This window comes from Tinamus guttatus, unplaced genomic scaffold, assembly GCF_059628265.1.
Source record: "Tinamus guttatus ecotype Peru unplaced genomic scaffold, ASM5962826v1 Tinamus_guttatus_pri_ptg000592l, whole genome shotgun sequence".
Lineage (NCBI taxonomy): Eukaryota > Metazoa > Chordata > Aves > Tinamiformes > Tinamidae > Tinamus > Tinamus guttatus.
Window position 1 is genome coordinate 1,088,262 of NW_028289126.1, and position 21,419 is coordinate 1,109,680.

General features: G+C 42.8%; 1 protein-coding gene across 1 annotated transcript in view; it reads right to left on the reverse strand.

Annotated features, from left to right (window-relative positions):
• Positions 1-15,291, reverse strand: part of PLCL1 (phospholipase C like 1 (inactive)) — a 109,989-nt gene extending 94,698 nt beyond the window's left edge. The window contains 1 exon segment of the mRNA XM_088534727.1: positions 15,159-15,291. The gene's annotated coding sequence lies outside the window, so the exon portion shown is untranslated.
• Positions 15,292-21,419: the final 6,128 nt, after the last annotated feature.

Here is a 21,419-nt window from a genome sequence, read left to right on the forward strand (position 1 = left end):
TGTTTCTGTTTTCAGTTCTTTGGATTTTTAAACATTTTTGTATGAATTAATGCACTAAACCACATTTTATCCTAGCTAGTTACACAGGGCTTGAAGAGAACTATTTTGTCCAGGCTGGGTTTGGCCCAGTGATTTCTAGCAGACAGAAAAGGAATCATCAGTAAAGCCTCCCAAAGGCCAGCACTGCTCTACACCATCACACACAGCCAAATTAATGGCAAGGCTAATCAGCAAATTTATTATAAAAAAACAATACTTACAATAAAAAAAAAGCATGCTTTACAATCAAAATTTCTTCCTGACAGGAAAAGCCTTCTTTATTTGGAACCAGAAGGCCATCATACAAGTCCTACAGTTTAAGAAATAAACAAATAAAAAATATATTAAAAAGTAAAAAACAATGTTTACAGATTCAAGCGGAACAAGACTAGAACCATCATAAAATACATATCATAGAACAAGGCATCTGGAGGGACGGGGAGCTACAGATATCCTGGTTGAAAAATGCTGCAGAGCGGCCCAGTGCAGCAACTCTGAGGTGGAGGGTCACCACAAAGCAATGAAAATAAAACAGCAGGATTGGGAGCAGAGAGAGAGAAAAGGAAAAAAAGTGACACCTGAAAAAACATGTGTGGACACTGGAGGTAGGAGGCACACAAGCTGTTCCGGAGAACAAGAAGTTTTGAGGACTGAACACAACCGGGGGTCCTTGCACGCCTTGAGCTGTTTCCCAGCTCCCTACTGCTCACAGTCACTGCTCCAACACTCTGTGTGGAGCATCTTGATGTGTAAAACAGCTCGCACAGCTGCTCCTTCCATGATCCCAGTATGCTAGAGCTGAGAAAAACAAGTTTTCCAGAGTTAAGCCCGCAGAGAATGCGCACCCTTGATTACCTGAACAACTCCAGTGGGTCCATGTTAATGGAGGAACTGCAGAACTTAACTTTCGTCTTTCAAAACATGCTGTTCTGTGGTAAAAATGAAAAATGGAAAATTAGGAATAACTCCTCTTTGTAAGAACTGCTATGGATTGAGTCCTGTCACTTAGGAGAAAGTTAAAAGTGGCAGTTAAAGAGCAGTTAAAAAAAAATGAGTGCTTCTGTCCAAAGCTGCTAAGTTATTTGTTTACTCGGAGGAAAAAAGAGAATTGAGGTTAAATGGTTTATCAGTATTAGTAATATGTGATTACTGGAATCAAACTAGAGAGAGAGAGGAGTTTTGGCAGATATTTCTTCACATTTTAAGAAGGACACAAAAGCTCTTGCCTACAAGAACACTTGGGAAATGTTACCTGGTTAAATTGCAGAATTTTCTCTTTTCCCTCCTATGTTAACTGTAGCTTGCAGACCTTGATTTTGATATTCCTAACAGAAAAGGCCCCGGGTGTTGCAGCTGTACACAGTTGAAATGCCTCTGCCTGCTGCCCGCACACTGTATGTGCCGGGGACGACTCGCTACCCAAGGCAATGCGGGTCCGAAGTCACCCCGCAAAGCACCGAGGCGAACGCCGGCAGCTACGTTGTTACAGCAACCCGTTTCAGCGGTTGGTTTTACAAGCCCTGAACAACCCTCCTGTCAAGCTCTGCTCAAGACAAGGCGAGGTGGGAAAACAGAATGGGCGAGTATTACATGTATCTCTTCATTCCCCTTTCTCTGCACCCCAGGGGCTTCAGAAATACCAAACTAGATATTTCTTTCTTCCTTGTGCTGTGGGAAGCAGCAGTAATAGAGAAAAGTGTGATTTAGCTTTAGCAGAAGAGGCTTCTTCTGGCTCAAGCAGAACCTGGCACACAGCAGTGGTCGGCCACAGTCCTGCAGTTAACACACACTTTGCTTCACCACTACTGAGGGTCTTGCTGGGATGCACCAGGGAAAATGCATTTGTAGGATCGCAGCATTTATGTGCCTGAAGTCAATTAACTATAACCATCTTTCACAGCTGTAATCCCCTTTATCTAGCAGCTCATGCAATGAAAGCATCGGCCCAACCCCACTAGCACCTGGGCTGTGCTCACCCAGCGTCTTACTCTGCCTTTCACATCCCTTCCAATTACAGCTTTCCAGGAGATTTTTAAATGCAGCCTTATTTCGGTAAGCCTGCCCACTGAATTAGAGGCTTTGGAAGAAATCAGACGCCCAGAGAGATGAAAGCAAGGCAGACACACAAACCTGGCAGCATCAGCAAGCTGATGGCCCTCTGGTAGCCTATACCGAGCACATCCACCCTGAGGGTCTCCCTTGGGGGCGCAGGAAGATTTGCCATCCTGAAAGCGTCACAAGAGTCTCATGGGATTTGCAAGGAATCCACTTTTTCCATATTAAAAGAAAAAAAAAAAAGGAAGAAGAAAAAAAAAACACACAGATGTCAAAGCATTTTGCAAAGGCAGCAGAAAAAGCTATTTTGTAGACAGCAGATTTCCATTCCCACGGCTGTAACGGTATAAAGACAGCATATATATGAAAAACAAAACAGAATTACAAAGCTCTTAAGTAGAATAATAACTTGCTGAATTTTGGTAACTGTAGCCACTATGTAATATTTTTGTTTGGCTGCAGATGTGATCAGTCAGAAAACCCTTTCAAACAGCATCCAAAATAAACCACTTCAGAAAGTTTTTCCTCCCATAAAAATTGCTGGTTGGGGTTTCTCATTACTTCTCAAACACCTGACTGGAATAACTCATTACTCGTTCAACCACTGTGGCTTTTGCCATTGGTTACCATATTACTTGCATCTTTCAGCTAGTTTCCTCAACTAAGTAGGGATAACTTAACCCTGAAAACATTTTTGGCTCAACTAAGCAGACTTAGCGTTTTTCCTTACAGTAAGAAACTGTAATTTATAAGGACCATAAAATATGGGTAAGATATTTCTCTCCAAAATAAAGGCAAATTAGCAGTGCTGGCAAAGACAAAGGCAAGGCAAGAAAACAGCTGAAGTCACCTTCACTACAACTGTACAGGACACTGCAGGAAAGAAGAAAACTATGGGCAATGCTGAATAACACACTGCAGCAAAAGGTCTAAGTTTTAGTAACTGAAATCAAGAGTGTGCCTAAGAAATATCATTTCTTCCCCTCCCACTTTTACCCTTTCCCCAGTTTCTCTGCTTGCAGTATCACTGTAGAACCCTCTTCCTCAGAGGAGGAGAGGAAAAGTGTGTGGGTTTTAAAAGCGACAAACTGCACAATTTGCATTGAAGAAGCAGAAGCAGCTTGGTGCTTGGATTCTCCGAACATTGTGCTCCTTAAAGGCCAAAAAAGTTACCTTTCTAGCAGGACAACACCTCTGTCAGCAGCTTTTTACAACCTGGCTGGATTGTCACGCTGCCCAGCTGCACACAGGAACCCCAGGAGGGGAGCAGAGCCCAGACGGAACAGATCCAAGCCGAGAGAGCACTGCACATTCCAGCATAGCTGCTCCAATCCTGTGGCAAAATGGCTTTAGCCTTGCAGAGAAGAAGTTATTTCCAGTAACCAACTTCAGTGAAATTGTAGAGAACAATGAAGATGGGAAACGTTTTTTTTTTTTCCATTGAAACTGGGAAAGAGAAGGAAAAAAATCAAGGGGGAAAGATTCCATCAGCCTAGAAAAATAAGAAATCTAAATAGCTTCAGGATACTGTACAGTGAAGCACAAATACTGAATACTAACCAGGATCAGCACCCAAGACTCCCCAGTTTTTCACGTTAGCTAAGAGTCAAGGAGACAACATCCACCATGGCACACAAGGAAAAACCATTGAGAGGAAGATGAGACAGAACTGCACTAGAATTTAAAAATTTACTGTTGGTATAACACTCCATAGCAGTTTCCTCACACAAGCCCTGTTTCTCATAGTTATGATTAAGGTGGTAACACCATGCTGATTTTGGAAATGCAGGTCCAAAGGAAGTCTGCAAGACTTCTCTATTTCAGAAGAGGGGAAAAGTATATTTTCTGTGCCTTCTCATTCCTTTCTCCAAATTTCTATTTTGGAATCAGTGTTGCAACCACACAGCCTCCCAGAAAACAGCTTGTACAGTTGTGCTGCACAGTGTCCTTGTGAATGTTATCACGGGAGTGTTTGCCTTGTCTTCGTATCTTACTGTCAGTCTCAAAGTTAGCACACGCAAAAGCTCCATCCTCTTTGTCTGTCCCCTTATCTTTCTTTCCCCCAGGAGGGCAAGGCAGCACTTTGTCTCCGAAGTTGTAATTCTGAGTCTTTTCATTTGTATAAAACATTGTTATAGCAAAAAAAAAAAAAAAAAAAAAAAAAAAAAAAAAAAAAACCCACTCCATATTATTGTTTAAAGCTGCTAAGTCATAAACACAGTAATTCCTACACGACCTAGTTGGTTTTCATGCAAAAACTATCACACCATGCTTTGGTTTCTTCAGACAAGGCACAGTCCACTAGGGAAATGGTCTGACACACAGTCATCGCTTTTTAAACCTGTACTATACTTGACAAATCATAATTTAAGGATTGCTTTAATAGCGTGAAGACAAAGCCTGATGCCAACACGATGCTCTCACTCTTCCTACTTGAGCAGTAAGGAGGAAGGGACGTCTGGAGCCCGCACCTTTGTGCCACAGCGAATCCCTCCCACTTATCCACAAGCCCCAGCCCTGCTCCGCGACACCGGGCAGCCCCCGATGTTGCCTCACAACCGCGGCAGCCCCAAGCGATTGATGCTTCACCGAGACCTGCTCGGGACAGCACAGGAGCAACTACAGCTGAACTGGGCACCATGACACAGCCCCTCCTCTGGCAGCCCCGCTCTACGGGGAGACCTTTCAGGGAAGGGTTCTGCAAGTCCCCGCAGACACTGAGAATATATATCAGCAGATATTCCAGTGCTGAAGGCAGCTCCGCCTCATCAGGCCTCCCATCAGGCAGCCTCTACTCCAGCACTGCCGCTGTCCGTCATCAGGGACCGACAAACCTCCCCGGGAACTGCACTACCAGCTTGTAACTTGCTTTCCTCCCGCAGCCTCGCAATGAAGGATTCCTCCCTTGGAGCTCCAAGTGCATCAAGACAAGCAGCGTTCGCTTCAACAGCACCTTCACACAGTCTTACATGGGGAAGGTTCTGGCAGTTAATCACTAAGCACCCCATTTTCTCTGCTGGCCAACTACACCTACACACAAAATGATTGTATAGAGGCAATTTCGAGAGGCAGGAGATGAGAATGATGCCACAGGCTCTTCTCCTCCAATTCTCTGAATGCTTCTAGATTAAGTTATTTGGCAGATTAACTTCTTTTCTTGCTTTCACGCATCTCAGCATGAGGTACAGTAGTGCCTTTGGGGAAAAAAGGCACCTAGACGGATCTGTAAACCCAAATATGAATCCATCTTCATATCTAGTCATTTAATTAAGCATAACCACACAGCTAGAAGTGACCTGTGGGAAGAGAAGGAGGTTAGATTTCTTCCACAAAGGAAGAAAACCTGGCACAGCAGCCAACAGCAACAGAAGTATTCATCATTAGCATCACTGGAAACACCATGAAGCTTTTCTTGAAAGTAAAGTCTCGCTTGAGAATAGCAATCTGCCTTAATGCATTGCCTGGACTATTTTACTGCTCTTGACCACTGCGTGGTCCACAGGAGAGGAAGCCTTGGCACTCTCCTCGTGCCACGGGCTCGGCTGACATCACTGGAAGCCCCGTTAAAAGCTCGGCAACGTCTCCAGCCATCGCGGGTCATCTCCGAGGGGTATTAACACATCCCTGGCGTTTGGGGTCATCAACACTGGTGACGTCAGCGTCTGCAGCCTCCTCCAGAAGAAAGAAAAATTGTATTTGCAGCAGAGGCAAATTAAACTGACAACCGCCAGCATGAACACAGCTTCCCGCGACAAATTCCCCAAATACTCTACATAATGAAGCCTTAGAGAGCAACAAGCACGTAACAGCAAAACACCAAAAGCAAAAAATATTTTCACAGGTTTGGAAGAAGGAAGATATCATTAATTATTCTGTATTCCAGGTTTTTACCCTGGTCTTCAGATTATAGGGAGGTTAATGAGGGTGGCCAAGACTTCCCGCTGCACCGGAAGGAATGGGTACCACCACTCTGTGCAAACACACAAGCCACTGGCAGCTTTCCTGTGCTACCCTCTCATCTCTTTTCTCCCCTTATGTGCATTCACCCAGCAAACACAACAAGCACCTCCCAAGCAGAAGAAACCCAAAGGGGAATGCGATGCCACACTTGGACATAACCTGTGTGTTCGAGTTTTACAAGCTGAAAGTAAAATTCCTGAAGCCAAAAAACACACTATGAACTGGTACTAAGTACACACAGGCATACCACCAACCACAAGAACAGCTTCATGTAACGGTGAATCACTTCCCTAGTGCAGCTGACATCTTACACCTAGCCAGGAAGACGCAAGAAAAGCGACGACTCTCCAAACTGTGGATGTGTCATTTTCTTTAGAGGCTTCTCATCAGCCCTATCCTGAAGGATGTCATTAATTTACAATTGCTCGTGAAGGAACTGCAAGTATTAAGCATTGCTAAGGTAAGCTCTCATTTTGGATACAAAGAGTTTTGCCAAAGGCTCCCAAGTTGTCTTTTTTTGCTCAAATAAAGCACAGCTCGGTGCTCAGGCCTGTTGTGCGTCTGTGCCCAGCGAGGGCTCTGCACTGCACGTGGAAGAGTCACGACAAGAGAAAGGCCCTACCTGTCGTCAGTCCTCTTGGTTTTCATCATTGCACAGATTTATCTTTATTAAATTAACCTAAATCACTCTATAGGCAGTCTATTACCTGCTTTAACTTAGCGTGCTCTTCACAGGTACATCAGTCAAGAGAAAAAAAAAAAGTTAAAGTTAAAATAGTCTTTCTTTTTGAAGACAAATTGTACTTCGCAATAATTATTCTCTAGAGTACAGCAAAGGAAACATTCTACAGTGTTAGAACTGTGCAATACTGCAACATCTGGCCTAAAATGTCAACTTAATGTGTTATGTGAGTTTACACAGGCACTCAAAAATATACATGCAGAACACAAATACCTGAATAGATAGGAAGAATCATCTGGGCAAGTGCAACCATGTTTTTTTGGACATACTAATAACCAGATACACCAACACTTCTGCTTTTCCTGAATGGTATTTGGAGAACTGTGCAATAGGTGCTCCTGGCCACAATACATCACAGCACAAGTTAAAGACATTCTGCAATCCCCAAGGAGATGCTCAGATAAGTAAACAAACTAAACAGCATTTCAAGCAAACTGAGGTTCTGGGTTTTGCTACACCTAAACCACTCAGAACAGCTCATGCCTTTTGGGTCATGTCTTTTTCCTTACACTTGTTCAAACAAGGGAGAAGTGCTGCAAACATTTGACATTAAGGGGAATAAGAAGAAAAAAATAAATTAAAAAAAAAAAAGATCTTTCCTCTTCCATCCCAGTGAATTGCACTGCACTCATGCTCTTACTTTCCACATTCTCCAATTCCTAGGAATGAAGCCACATGCATTCGTAGTAGGAGTATCTCTGGAGACACCAAAAGCCAGCCTAAAGGAAATGGGCAGTTTCCTCTTCATAGAGGAGAGCATGGGGAAGCCAGATATCAACTCCATACAAATTTTCTTGCGAAAGCCAAGTTGAGAGAGGGGAAAATAAAAAGTACAGTATCATGGTCATCTCCTATTTGGAAGGGGAGCTACCGCTGCAGGGTCAGAGGGGCCCCAGGCCCTTTCAGGTTAGTTTCTTTTGCATCCACAGAACGCATGTGAATCTTGTTTCCTTGGGAAGCTGCAGCCAAGTCACTTCTTTCTCTCAGTAAGATAGAATCTTAACCCAATTTCACTAATCTTTGTTCCTATCACTTAAGTTTTAGCCATCCACCAGGGATGCTCCCAGCAAGGCAAAACATTATCCTTGCACAGGTGCATTTCTTCTTTTCCAAACCAGAACATATGGAATAATCCTCATCCTCTGTTTTCATCCACTGCCACAAATTAGCTCCTCTTTCAGAAAGGCAACCCAGTCCGTGGACTGGTCTATGAAGTTTATGCTTCGTACCAGCATCTAATATGCTTTTTCTAACCATTATAAATTACTTGAATTAAGCCTTCAAAGAAAACGCAAATTCCTCCTCCTTGGTAGCCGAAGATACTGGGATTACCTGAAGTCAGTGAACAGCTTCCAGTTTAGCTTCAGCGAGATTTGGATCAGGCCCTTGAAATCACTGCTAGGCATGAACAAGTCCAAGGGGCAAGACTGGGTGAGAAAGTGCCTCTCCCACCCACCGAAGGAAAAAGGCAGTAAAATGAAGCTGTGCTCAATGTTAATTCTATTGTTAATAAGTATTCTGCACACACATCCGACAGCAGCACTGCCAAGCTAATAACACACAGCAAGTTCGTTTATTAAGAGGCTGTTTATTAAATTGTCTTTTTTTCTCAGCCCTAATGACAGCTTATTCTTTTTGTGTTTCCAATAGAAACAACTGTTATCTGAAAACAATTCCCCAAATTCTTTCTTTGTCAGTAACATTTAGATTTAAACCAACACCGTTTTGCCAAATAGACTTCATCTAGCTCGAAGTAGGATGAGTAGAGAGGAATTATACACATTTCAATTTTCCTGGAGCCCAAAGAGCTTGGACTCCAAGGAACTTTGAGCCCTAAGTACTTGATCTTAGGGATAAGATATTTGTGCTGCAGAAGATTAATCCAGTCGTTCATCCCGTGATGACTATGGGGAAGCTGATGCCTGCACTGCTTTAGGGAACAACTGTCACTGTAAGCTGTAACACTGCCAAGACAAATGCCACATGCTATAGGTGCACTAGGACTTGCATTTAAGTCACACATCTTTGAACCACAAACACGCAGGAAGTATCGTTGCTCAGCACGGCTTGACAGACTTCCAGGTCCATAAATCACGATTACTTCCAGCAACCTTGTGGATCAGATAGAGGTATGCAATTAAGACATGTTTGCATTGAACAGTTATCAGGCGACTATTGTTATTTCCCAATCAGAAGATAAACGCAGGTTACCCAAACAAGCTTTCAGTCAAGACAGGAGATTGAAGCCCTAATAATCCAGTGCCCTGCCACCTTCCGTGCAGTCATTTGCAACCATGCAGACCAGCACACAACACTTTGTACTGCTCTAGAACTAGTTAAGGGGTTCATGCAGAGTGGAAACAAGGCCCTGGGCTGCAAAAACTTGTCCTCGTGCTGAAGCGGCAAAACACAGGCCAGTTAGGAAGGACGAGACACCAGCACGAGTCTCCTGGCAGTAAGCAGAATTAATACAGTGAATTTTTCTGAGTGACCAGTTCAGGATCCTCTGTCTTTTCTCTGCCACTCTGTAGCTGTTTGCCAGGATTGCCACAGACAGGGAGTATTGGGAGTATTCCCCTAAGTACAAGACTCGGAGGAAAGTCAAACTTTATAATAGCACGTGTTTACAGAGACAATAGTTAATAAAAAAAAAAAAAAAAAATTTACCATGTGGTCTCAGTTATCTTTTAGACTTTGATAAACCCTTAAAATGGTACATCACAGCAACATTACTGACCACATATTGCCCAAAATTGCTGATCTACACGGCTCTGTAACCGGGATATTCTAGTTCAGTTTACCTCCAGTTAATTATTTAAATTACAGCCTGCCACAGCCTTAAGGATCAGAGACTTTCACCTTAGTTAATACAGAGAACAACAATGGGCAAAGACCAAGTGAAGTTGTCACTGTAATATCAGTAATTTAACCACATTTCAGGAAAAGGATCAGCAACCAGCAAAACTGGACACTTCTGACTGTCCAAGGATACTATCCTACAAAGAAAATAGACCTCAATAAGAAAATATTTCCTATACAGACAGCTTAGGAACAAGGAAATGCATTCTTACATAGGTACATTCAAAGCAATAAGGTAATCTTCAGAGCTTTTTAATAAGTTCTGTAAAAGGCTGAACGCTTCTGCTAATTATCTCAACTTTTTAATAAGGTCCAAGTAGTTCCTAAACTGTAATTCATGTCAATACTTCTAGGTCATATTGGGGAGGGGAAAAAAAAAAAAAAAAAAAAGAAATACACATGTATTTATATTACTCATTATTCTCCTGTCAGTAGAGCTGATCAGGGTATTACTAAAAATTATCAGGTGCATCCTGGAAAGAAAAGTTATGCTAATTAATTTTGCAATCATGATCAGCTAAATGTTTCACCACAAAGGATGCATTATTGGTACTACAGTAATTGTCTACATCATTTTCACATTTTGCACCAAAGCACACAAAAAATACATAGATACATATATATGTGCGCACACACACACACACACACACACTATGCTCCCATTAACTAAAACAAAACACTCCCACTGGAGATGGAGCTGGTCTCAGAGCAACTACAAAATGAATAAAATATTATAGGAAATGATCTTAACAGGAGCCTGCAATCGCTGCACAGATACAAGTTGACCATTTGATTAACGGCTGTGTAACATTTTTGGTAAACAGGAAACAAAAACAAACAAACACAAAACAAAACCAACAACATTCTTCTGCTGTACCCCACAAAACAGGGCCAATACTTTAATAGATTTAAAAAACAACAAAAACAAACCGTACTGTTTCCGTGCACTTTTGCACAACAGCCTCTGTGCACACAGCACAGTTCAGAAACAGCTGGGCCAGTATCACCAGCCCCATCTCCTCCTCCTGGCAAGCACAGCTGCTGGCTCCCATCTGCAGAGGGATCAAATGCTTCGAGAGACCTACCAGAACACGGGCCCGCAGGTAATCACACTGGCCGAGCTACAGCTCTAGGTGTCCTACTGAAAGGATCCTGCTCTGCTAGTCTGAAGGTCACCTCTTTCGAGAGTTTATTAGAAGACGTTCAAATACTGAATATTATGCTACTGGATGGAAAGGCAACAGAAAATACCGCTTGGAATGCATTAACAATCAACATTCAAAAAAAATAAAAAATAAAATAAAACCACACATCAACATGCCATAGACTTTCATACAAATAGCTTGCCCTAGAGGTTTTTCTTGAGGCTCTAAAGTCTACTTAAGTCAGCAGAAAGGATTCCTCAAAGATTTAACAGGGCCCCAAGTCATTCTACACAAAGGAGCAATTTAGGGTATGGTAAAGCAAACAGAGTTTACTTTAGGGGATATATTGCCTTTAGGGGACATATAGCCTCAGTGCAGAGAGGGCTGGAAGCCAAATTATATTTTTGGAGAAATACAATAAAAAAAATAAAATAAAGGAAAGAGACCCCTCACACCAACACACCACGCCTGTAGAAAGACCTTCAGTAACAGGAGACAATCACAGATTGGCTCTAGCACAAGGCAAATATCCATGTGCTCAGCAAAAGTTGCAAGCAACTCTGGGCCTACAAAAGAGAAAAAAGAAAAATACATCTGGGCTTGTAAGAGATATTCACAATGCTCTTGGCTTCCCTAAGCAATCCAAGTATTACCTCCAAAACGCTTTTCTATCATAAAACTAACAAAATATAATTCTGAACTAGTAACTAATGGAGAAAATTCCTTTCATTAAGATGATAATCTATCAGCCACATCAGAAAACTGTCTCTCGGCTCTCAAACTTCCACACATCGTTATCAAATTGATGCTGGCAAAGGTCAGCTTGGCCTGATATCCCCGCTCGAGGACGATGCAAGCAGAAGAAACAGCGAAACGCAAAGCAATCACTTTGCTGTAGCTGCCTGGTACTCAGCAGCTTGCGAGCCTGGGGCTTTCTGCACCTCTTGCTCGGCGCCACGTGAAGCTCTTCTCCAGCCATCTGCCCGTTTGAACCTGTTCGAACCCATTTACCTTTGGCTGCCACAGCCTTCCACAGCGGTTAAGTGTAATTTAATCACACGTTGTGCCAGAGACACAACATATTTCTGTTTTAAATATACTGCCATGCAACTGCCATAAGGTTTTCCCTATTTTGTGTTCTGTGAAAGGGAATGGGTAACTGTTCTGTGTTTGAGAATTCACGTACATCTCAAGTATCAACCACCAGTTGCCTTTCCCTAGGCTAATAGGTGTATTCCTCGTTTTGTGGGAGCCTTCCCAAGACCAAAGCATACAATGCTTGCCTTTCTTAAACATTACTGTATTCTTTATGAAATGGGGAACCCAGACTGAAGGTTTTTTTAAAAAACATTTTATTAAGCTTTATTCTCAATTCTTCACCTTAGACTTCCTAGGAAGCTATTTTCCTTTCTGCCGCTTTTAAATACAGAGCTAATACTTTCACAGAAATACCTGCAATATCTGCAAGCTCTCATTCTTCGGACAGGAACTAAAGTAGAGCCAAGCATTCACACTAGGCTTAGTGTTTTTTTGCAGGATGTATTACTTTGCTCTTTTCTACTCCCTGTCATGAGATTGTGCGGCAACTCATCAGGTGCAGACTGAAGTTTCACTAATCTTTAGTTTTACAACACTTGCAAATTTTGTCATCTCACTAATTTCCCCTTTTCCAGGGCACTTATGAAGACTCTGAAGAACACACCTGTGGTAAAAATTACCACTTGCTTATCAGAAAACTAATCAGCTTCCAGTTAACTATGATACGCAAGATTAATTATTAAACTTATATTTAGATGTCACCTGCTTACAGAGCAAAAAAGCAAAACACAAGTTACTACAGAATCATTACTGGTCTAAAGAATCCTGCTGTCTTTTGAGAAGAATTCCTACATTCCTCCTTTCCACATAGCACAGAAAGATGCATCATCTATTTACTGCATGTAAATTATGCCACCATGCTTCAGAACACGAGTTGAAGAAAACTATCTCATATCCTCTTAGCTTAAAAATGATTTAAAACCAAAAATCACTAGGGTAAAAACAACTTCTTGAAGCAAAACAGCTAGCTATAATCATATTAACCAGCCACTTCAACTTGTTGGAACTCAAACACGCAGTCAGAACAGATTTCCTCAATATACTTACACTGTTTAATTTAATGGCAAAATCCCAATTCTCATAGTCCCGAAACATGTAGTACATGACATACAAGAAGACCAAAACTGTCTCTTAAAGGTAAAAGTTGCATGCAAAACACAATAAATGTTTGAAAGATTTAAGGTAAGAGGTCTTTTAGTTCGACTGTGAACAGATGATTTCAGTCTCGCTGTTGGTACTTCAAGTGTGCTTCCTGGCACAGTCTGCTGCTATTAACAGCGCACAGTGCTATGTTCTCTACTTCAGTATCTTCAGACAAAGATCCAAGAAAAAAGAAACGGTCCCTAAAGTGTTTTGCAAAGTGAATTCAAAAAAGAGAAGCCTAAGCACAGACTCAGGAATATTCTGATAAAAGAATCAACAATATTTCCATTGGCATTACATAACAAATTACAGCCTCTTCCTACCCACCTATTAACAAGGTGGAACACCACAGTGTCAGTAGCAGGATGCCAGAAGGAAAACAGCAGCAGCCACCTTCATTTAGCAGCCTTTCCTAGGAAGGCCTGTAAGGCATTACATACCAAGGAGGAAGAAAGCCTGTCCTGAAGGGGAGGCCGAGAAAGAGTGAGAGATACATAGATATGTAGGGGAGTGCGTGCGTGCAGAAAACAAATAATAACTCATGCGTATGTAGTACAGATTTTTTCCAAGTATTTCTAATTAATGCTACTTCAGACTTCCCTCAATCGACAAAGCTACGAATGTTAGCAAAGCAAAATGTGAACAGAAGTGTTCTGGCTACATTTTGGTTTCTATATATAGATGAGTTATTCTGTTTATGCAACCAAATGGTAGAGCACTTCAATACACTGAAGGTTACCTAGAAGAGCTCGTATTTTTACTTACAGTATTTGCCAAATTTAACTTGCTACAGGAAAGGTTTTTTTAAATTAGGTCTCTGCTCAGTCCTTCATACTTCACAGTCATCCTGGGGAGGCCAAAACACTCCACCAATGTAAGCAACTAACTCTCTGGCTTCCTTAGGAGTTATGCCCTTGGAGACTAACCTCGAAACTTGCAGAGTTCTAAAGATAGTTGGTTAAAAATATGCTGCAAGAGTAAACTTTGCTCGCAAACCTAAGGAAGTCAAGCTCTTCATATACTTCAGCGAGTCTGTTCATATGCCGAAGGGATATCTTCAGATCACGGAGAAGACAAAACTGCTCAAGTCTTGCAAAGCAAGAGCTTGCTTCTGTGCTTCCTTTCCTTTCCCCAATTTCCCCTTCCTACCCGATAAGATCACTTTAAGTGATGCGATGGAATACTATTCCAAGTACAAACTTATATGAACATATACACTTTGAGCTTAATTTCCAGAATAAAACATTGCAGCATTCTGTCACATTATGCACAGGGCTTAAACAGAACTGCATACTAAAGCACTGGAAAAGGCAAAGCTTAAAGAGTGCTGCCCAAATGAGTCAGTAATATAACAATAAAGAGAACCTGTACTTCACCTCACTTTTATATACTACAGAGACAACGCTGCGGGAGGAGGAAGAATAAGCAGCATACTGTAAGTGTGGTCCCAACAGGAAAATGCCTTGGAGATGCACAGCCTGCAAATCCTCAAGTTCAGATGCCAGCTATCGGAGACAACCCTGTCGTTTAATTTAATTTAATCCATGAGCTTACTATAGTCAGCCTCAAAAACCAATTATCACTTCTTGCTGCTTCTACCGTAAGACCATTCCAACTCCTTGCTCTGGTAGCTGGAAATCATGTTGTAGCTCCCAAGCAGAATCTACTCATCAGGATCCTTTGTTTTCAAGCTGCCCTATAAGTTTTCCCTCTGCAGCAAGAAAAAGAGCCATTGTTGTCCTCTAGCACCCAGTATTTTTCCAGGCTAAAGAATCCCCGTTTATTCAGCGTTTAACGCACTTACCCCAGCAGCCTCGCTGCCCTTCCGCGCACCTGTGTCGGCTCAGACGGGCGCTCCCCGGAGCCGGGGGGAGGATTCACCCCGTGTTTCAGCCAAGAGGCACCACTTCCTCAGGTAACAGCGTTAACACGTTATCGCCAGCAGAAACCTCGCTGCTTGACAGGTTGCCTCCCAAGAAATCCCTCACAGCTGCAAAACACCTCGCTATCACGCTTAGCAACGACGCTAGACACCATTCGACGGCGAAAACGGCACGGGATGAGCTGAAACGCGGCGGCCGAGCGCTCCCTCCCCGCGCGGGAACTTCGCCCCTTACCTTGATGATGCTGCTCCGGCGCGGCGCGGCGCGGGCCGCCTCCAGCAGCGCGGCCTCGCCGTCGCCCGCCGCCGCCCCGCGCTCGGCGGCCCCCGCCACGCCGCTGCGGCGCTCCCGCCGCCTGCCCGCGGCGTCCGGCGGCGCCTCGGGCTCCTCGTCGCCGCGGCGAGCGGGGTCTGCCATGGCCCCGCCGGGCGCCTCAACTTCTGCCGGGGCCGCTCACGGCGCCGCGGAGACAACTTTCCGCGCAGGAGCCATGCCCGGCGGCAGCGCGGGGAGCGCGGCGCACACACAGCCGCGCCGCTCCCGCCGCCCCGCCGCGCTTGTTTTGACAGGCGGCGCTGACGGACAGGGCGCCGCGCCACTGAGCGCCGCGGCCGCGGCCCGCGGGAGCCGGGCCGGCCAATCGGCGCCGCGCGGGGGCGGGACCCCGCGCCGCCGGGGAGGCGTTGGCGGCGGCGGCGCGCGGGGCAGGTAGGGCGGGTGCCGGGACCCCCCGGGGCGCTTCCCCGCGCTGGGCGCGAGGAGGTTCGGGGCGAGCCCCGCTCCGAACGAGCAGCGCGTGTCGCCGCGGCATCGGGGCGCTTGTGCCGGGGTCGTGGCGGCGGAAACGCTTCGAGGCAGAAGTACTTCGGGACGCTTGCAGCTGCTAGGGGCACCGGAGAGGCTGCCCCCGCCGCCTCCGGGGCGGCTCGCCGCTCCCTGCCCGCCTGCGCTCCGCGGGGGGACGCGGCCGCTCCGCCGCCCCTCACCGTGGCGGCCGCCGAGCGCAGCGGAGCCCGCGGCGGGGCGACACCGCCCCCTGGCGGCGCGGGGAGGCGCCACGAGGGGGAGCGGCGGTCGGCGCCGCGCGCGGGAGACCGGGTGGCCGTTAGTGGGGGGGGCGGCCGTTAGTGGGGGGGGGGGCGGCCGTTAGTGAGGCGGGGGTGGCCGTTACCGGGGGGAGGGGCGGGATAGGGACAGGGCTACCGAAAGTTTGTGGTCATACATACACGTACAGTCACCTGGATTCGCCTAAGGAGGCCATGCAGTAATGCCCCCGATGCATTTCTAGGGTGAACTGTTGACTTCTGGGGTCAAAAGTTTCAAATCCTCCAACTTTCATTTTAAAATTTAACCTTTTACAGCCGAAGCCTTTAACTAAAAGTGGTCTGCAGGGACTCTGGAGGTTTTAAGCTTCATGTGCACCGGGCCAGTTGGGAACACAAAGCAAATCGCATGTGCTGTGCCCACAGGGGGAAGAGGTGAGGTAGTTAGGTGAGAAATAGCTGAGCTGCACCTTTTACAGCATGTTACATGAAGAGAACGTTTTTTTCATTTCCAAGGAGAATTAATTTATTAATAGCCAACAATTTGCCAAACGATACATTGTGGAGCATGAGGATGGCAAAGCCCAGAATCCTGCTGCCGCAGCAGCGGTGTTCCACAGTCCAGGTCGCACCTCCATACTGGATGAAATCCGCAGCAGAGACACAGCTCGAAACAGGGAGAAAGGAGGAGACAGGGACACGTTGTCAAAAAAGGTCAAGGAATTTACTCAGAGAAACTCTAGATGATACGTTAAAATCTGTTTGTGTTTGACTGAACACAACCTGAATTAGTAAGTGCCTGCTGTCTAATGCTATTTTTATATATATATATACACTCAACTTTTTTCATCCTTGAGATATGCAATTGTTCGTCTTCAGTGGGTGTATTTTCTGTCATAAAATAGTTGAAAGTACAGTCTTTTTGGAGCTTTGCTGGAATATAGCTTACATAAGCCACTAGCTTCAACCTAGATAGTGATTTTTACAAAGCTCATAGAATTAAGTATCCTGTTGGGATCATGAAGGTGGTGCTCCTGTACCAATTGACCATGACTGATGAAGGGCGAAAACTGTTATCTTCTCCTGTGACAAAACATCTAATTTGCAAGATTGGGAAAGAGCAATAGGGAACGTTGTAATTTCCTCAAGTATATCTTCACAGTGATAGCAAATCATACTTTGCTTCTGAATTGATCAGATTTACGCAAAACTATTGATGATAAATTATTTTCCTAGATAATTCCGTAAGTGATGGTTTCTGAAGTCTCAGTAGTTAATGTGTTTGTGTTGCTATATCTTGATTATGAAATTCTTAAATATAAATGCATAATAATGCTACCATTTATTTATATAAACATGTACTTTATTAGTGAACTTCATTTTTTTGCGAGTGATCCTCATGTCTTTTTTTGTATAAATATAATTTTCTAAACTAGTAAAAAACAAATTTGAGGCAGTATAAAGTAAATATAGAAAAAAGCTCATGATGTTTAATACGTGCAAAGCAAACACTCATTTTTCAGTTTTTCTTACATATTCAAAAATACTTTGTTTGATTCAATGTCTCTCGAGCTATTTGGTCATTCTTGTTTTGTCTTACTATCTATTTCATAGAGAAAAACACTATTATTATGTGTTTTTTTATATTCTAGTAGCATAAATGTTGTGTCTTCTCTAACTTAGCAAGAAATTATTCTGTGATATGCCTCTGTCTTAATGATTTTCTTGTTTCAGCTGGAGTCACTGGTGAATTTTTACTGACAGTACCTTCAGGCTCACCCAGGCCAGCAATTGGAATACTTCAATTAAGGAAGATGCCTGGCAATTCTTAACTCTCAGGTGTAATCCTTTATTTTAGGGGTATTATTTGCCTACATGGTTAGGCCAGTACAAGAAAGGATAAAATCAGGACCTCATCTAAGTAATACTTAATCCTATGTTTCAGTCCCTGCTTGCTATACAGTGATATCTTCAGGTATGGCCCAAGGGATGAGGTTCAGCAAGTTAAAAAGCATGTGAAAACAAGGCCTTTGAATGGAGAGCATCAGATAACCCCAGAAGCTATCAGGTTGGCAAAACACTTCTATACATAGATAGACTTTACTCATGGGTATAATTAGTGAGTCTCTCTCAGATTCCCTATGTTTAGTTGCTAGGTGCCTAAGCTTGGAGGAGGGAAGGCATATTGTAGACTTTATAACATATATTTTCTTGAAAAAATAGAGGAGTGTTAAAGCTTGGCTCAGATAAAGTCTAATGACACTGAATCATAATGGCTCTTGTTTAAGGTAGGTGGTGATTCCACTTAATTAGAACGTTTAGCTCTGACTGTCTTTTTCACAGAGGTCTTTTTAGCTCCTCTTATCTCTCCATTTAGTATTTCTTTGCCTGAAATACATGCATAGAAATATAATACCTTTCAGGCTGTATTTTGCTTGATAACTAGTATGAAAAATATTCTCCCAAAGGTGTGTGCCATATCCCCTTTCCTTTGGTAGATACACTCTATATATCCAGGTATGGAGCTTGGACCGCTCTGGGAATGTGCCATAGTCCAAACCCAAGGAAGAAAGATTTGGAATTCTTTCTGGGAGCTTCCAAGAACCTTATGAGGAAAAGTAATAATGTAAGTGGATCTGTACAGAGAAAACATCCGTGCTGACGACCTTACATCCATCTCATAGGCATTGGGGTACAGACTTATGGTTGGAATACCTGTGTACTGGAGTGCAGTAGCTACGCTTCTGGGGCACAACCTGGGCTTTAGTTTAACCAGGAATGCGGTACTTGGCACACTTTAACTAACTGCTCTGTGATTTGAGCCAAGCAGGTGAGTTAGGATAATTGGGAGATTTGCTTCAAAATTGCACCCTCGAGCTAATGTAGATGCACCCAAATACACAAGTGTTAGAAGTATTTGCTATACTTAGAAGAGCACGGCACACACTCTCTCCCATGCCTGACTGGTTACCCAAAGAGAGTGTTAAGAACTGTACCCTCATTTGCCAACCACTTTTCAAAGAGAGCTCATTTCCTAAGAAAACAAGTCCAGTGGAGGCAGTGTTTCCAAGCAATATTCTCTGAGACTTTCTGCACTGGCTTTAAAGGGAGATAGATGTGAGAGGAGATAGGAACCTCTAAAGTCTATCATTTCTAAACTGACACTGAAGTTAGGCAGACTTTTGCCCACTCGCTTACATGTTGCCTTATAGATGGCTTTGAAGACTTGTTAAAAGCATTTAGGTCTATTTGCTTTCATGCATGCAAATATAGCCCTTGTCTCTTAATTCATCAGAAAAAGGCATCCCAAAGTGAGAATAAAAGATCTGTTATGTAATTATGTTTAGCATGCAATCTCTGAAATAACTTAAATTCCTTTGGTATTAATTGAAGAGGATTTTAAGAAGATTTAGAATACTTTCCATCAGGGATGAAGAGTATTTAATCTTCTATTGCAAAAATCTCTTGTTACTTAATGGCAAGTTAGGAGATATTCTAAGGATAGGAAAAAGAAAAGCTAATGGGTAATCTCCGTAAGTTTATTTTCCTGAATTTTGCCACTGTGGGAGTATTAGGCTATAAAATTGAAAACTATTGTTGACTACTATTTATCTTTGCCAAGTGAGGTTAAATAGACTGGAATCCTAATAGTCTGCTAACTCCCACTGTAGTTTACAGAAGGATTAGCAAAGGTGAAGCATTTTGCAAATAAAAGACTAGGAGGGTTTTACTCTCCCATGTAGAATTTTACAGCCAAAATCCACAGTTAAAGTGAAAATTATACCTGTGTAGAGGAAATTTCATTTAAGATACCCAGGTTAAGGTGTGGGAGATTAATTACTACAATCTACTCTAATGCTACCCACTTATCCTCTCTTCTAAACTCATCTAATCTCAGATGCACATTCAGGCTTAGTAGCAAGATTTAGGCAGATTAAAGAGGTAAAGATTATTGATTCTTCAGGCTATGCCACTGTCAGTTCAAAAGAGAGCAAGACTTTTTCCATGAATATTGTGCAAGCTTGATGCCCAAAGATGCCAAAACATTTTTTTAAGAGCAGATATTATACACAATGAGGGTCAGTGAACCATATTTGAACAGAGCATGTTTCAAAGGTTTGTGGTTTAGGGATCATAATATGAATGAAAATTTACACCGAATTATTTCCTGTAAGTCACTACAGAAAAGTCAAATTCAGTTTAAATTCCAAATACTTTGAAGGCCCCGATTTTAGTGGAAGGCAACAGCTAAAAATATTACAGAGCTCACAGAAGCCAGAGTAAGAGATTTTTTTTTTAAAGAATTCAGGAAGTGAACATTGAGTTGAAATACAGATAGAGGGGGGGAAAAAAAAAAGGAAGGAAAAATATTCTCTAATCACTCACACAAGCATAAGTATTGTATAAAGCATGATCCTAAATGAAACATTAACATGGAAAAATCTTTTTATGATACAAAAAACAACCTTAATTTAAGTCAAGTGGGGAAAGATAAGTGATCCGTTCTATAGATCTGTGCTTTGAGTTCCCGTCCTTCTTACATATTTAATAACAATTAAGAAATAGTAGAAAGTTACAGAGAAAAGGACGTTCTGTGCAGAGTTAGAGATCAGAAAGAATATTCTATGTTAACTATGGAATTAGATTATAATTGAGTATTGCCCATTAAAGTTTGCTGGGCTTATTTCTCTAAAATTGAATAATAACTATGAGAAGCTAAGTATCTAAAATAGGACGTCCAAGTCTCAGGTTGCAAAATGTACTATTCTCATCTCTGTAATTGGTACTTTACAGTTGCAATTCACATTTTCACCATTAAATTTCATATTTATTCCAAACAACTAGCATGGAAAGTAATGTAAATCATAATGTACAGAACGAGACCAAGTCTATGCTTTTCTCCTTATACCTAGCTCTCTTCATCTTGTTCTAGTTCCCTTGTGACTCCTCTCAGGTAGTTGACTCTGTTAAAGGACACCATTTCTTCATATGTTTGATAACTATCCTGAAATGTTTCAAGCTGGGACTGCAGCTACGGAAGTTCCTCATTCCCAGGACAAAGATAGAGATCAGGATGCTCTTTGTCCAGCAATACTGAGCGCACCCAACGTATACTCTATATACACTTCTATGCAGTATAGAAATTCTTGTGGGAAAGACAAAAGGCAAGGGGAACTAATGGGACATTATTTTACTTCCTTCTTCAACTGTTCAGAATAGTGTTTCCAAACAGTAGCATTTCTGTTATACTTTTCACTTACATGTGCGTAAGCTTTGAATAGCAGGTAGTAGAACAAAAGGAACAGAAGTCTTCCCTAAGTGTGGAATATAAAAGAAGTCTTCAAGAAGTCTTCCCTAAGTGTGGAATATATGCTAAAACAGAAATAAATGCCTTACTTGCGTGTAAGAAAAATGCATGCAAGGAATAAATTACCAATTGCATCCAAAACAG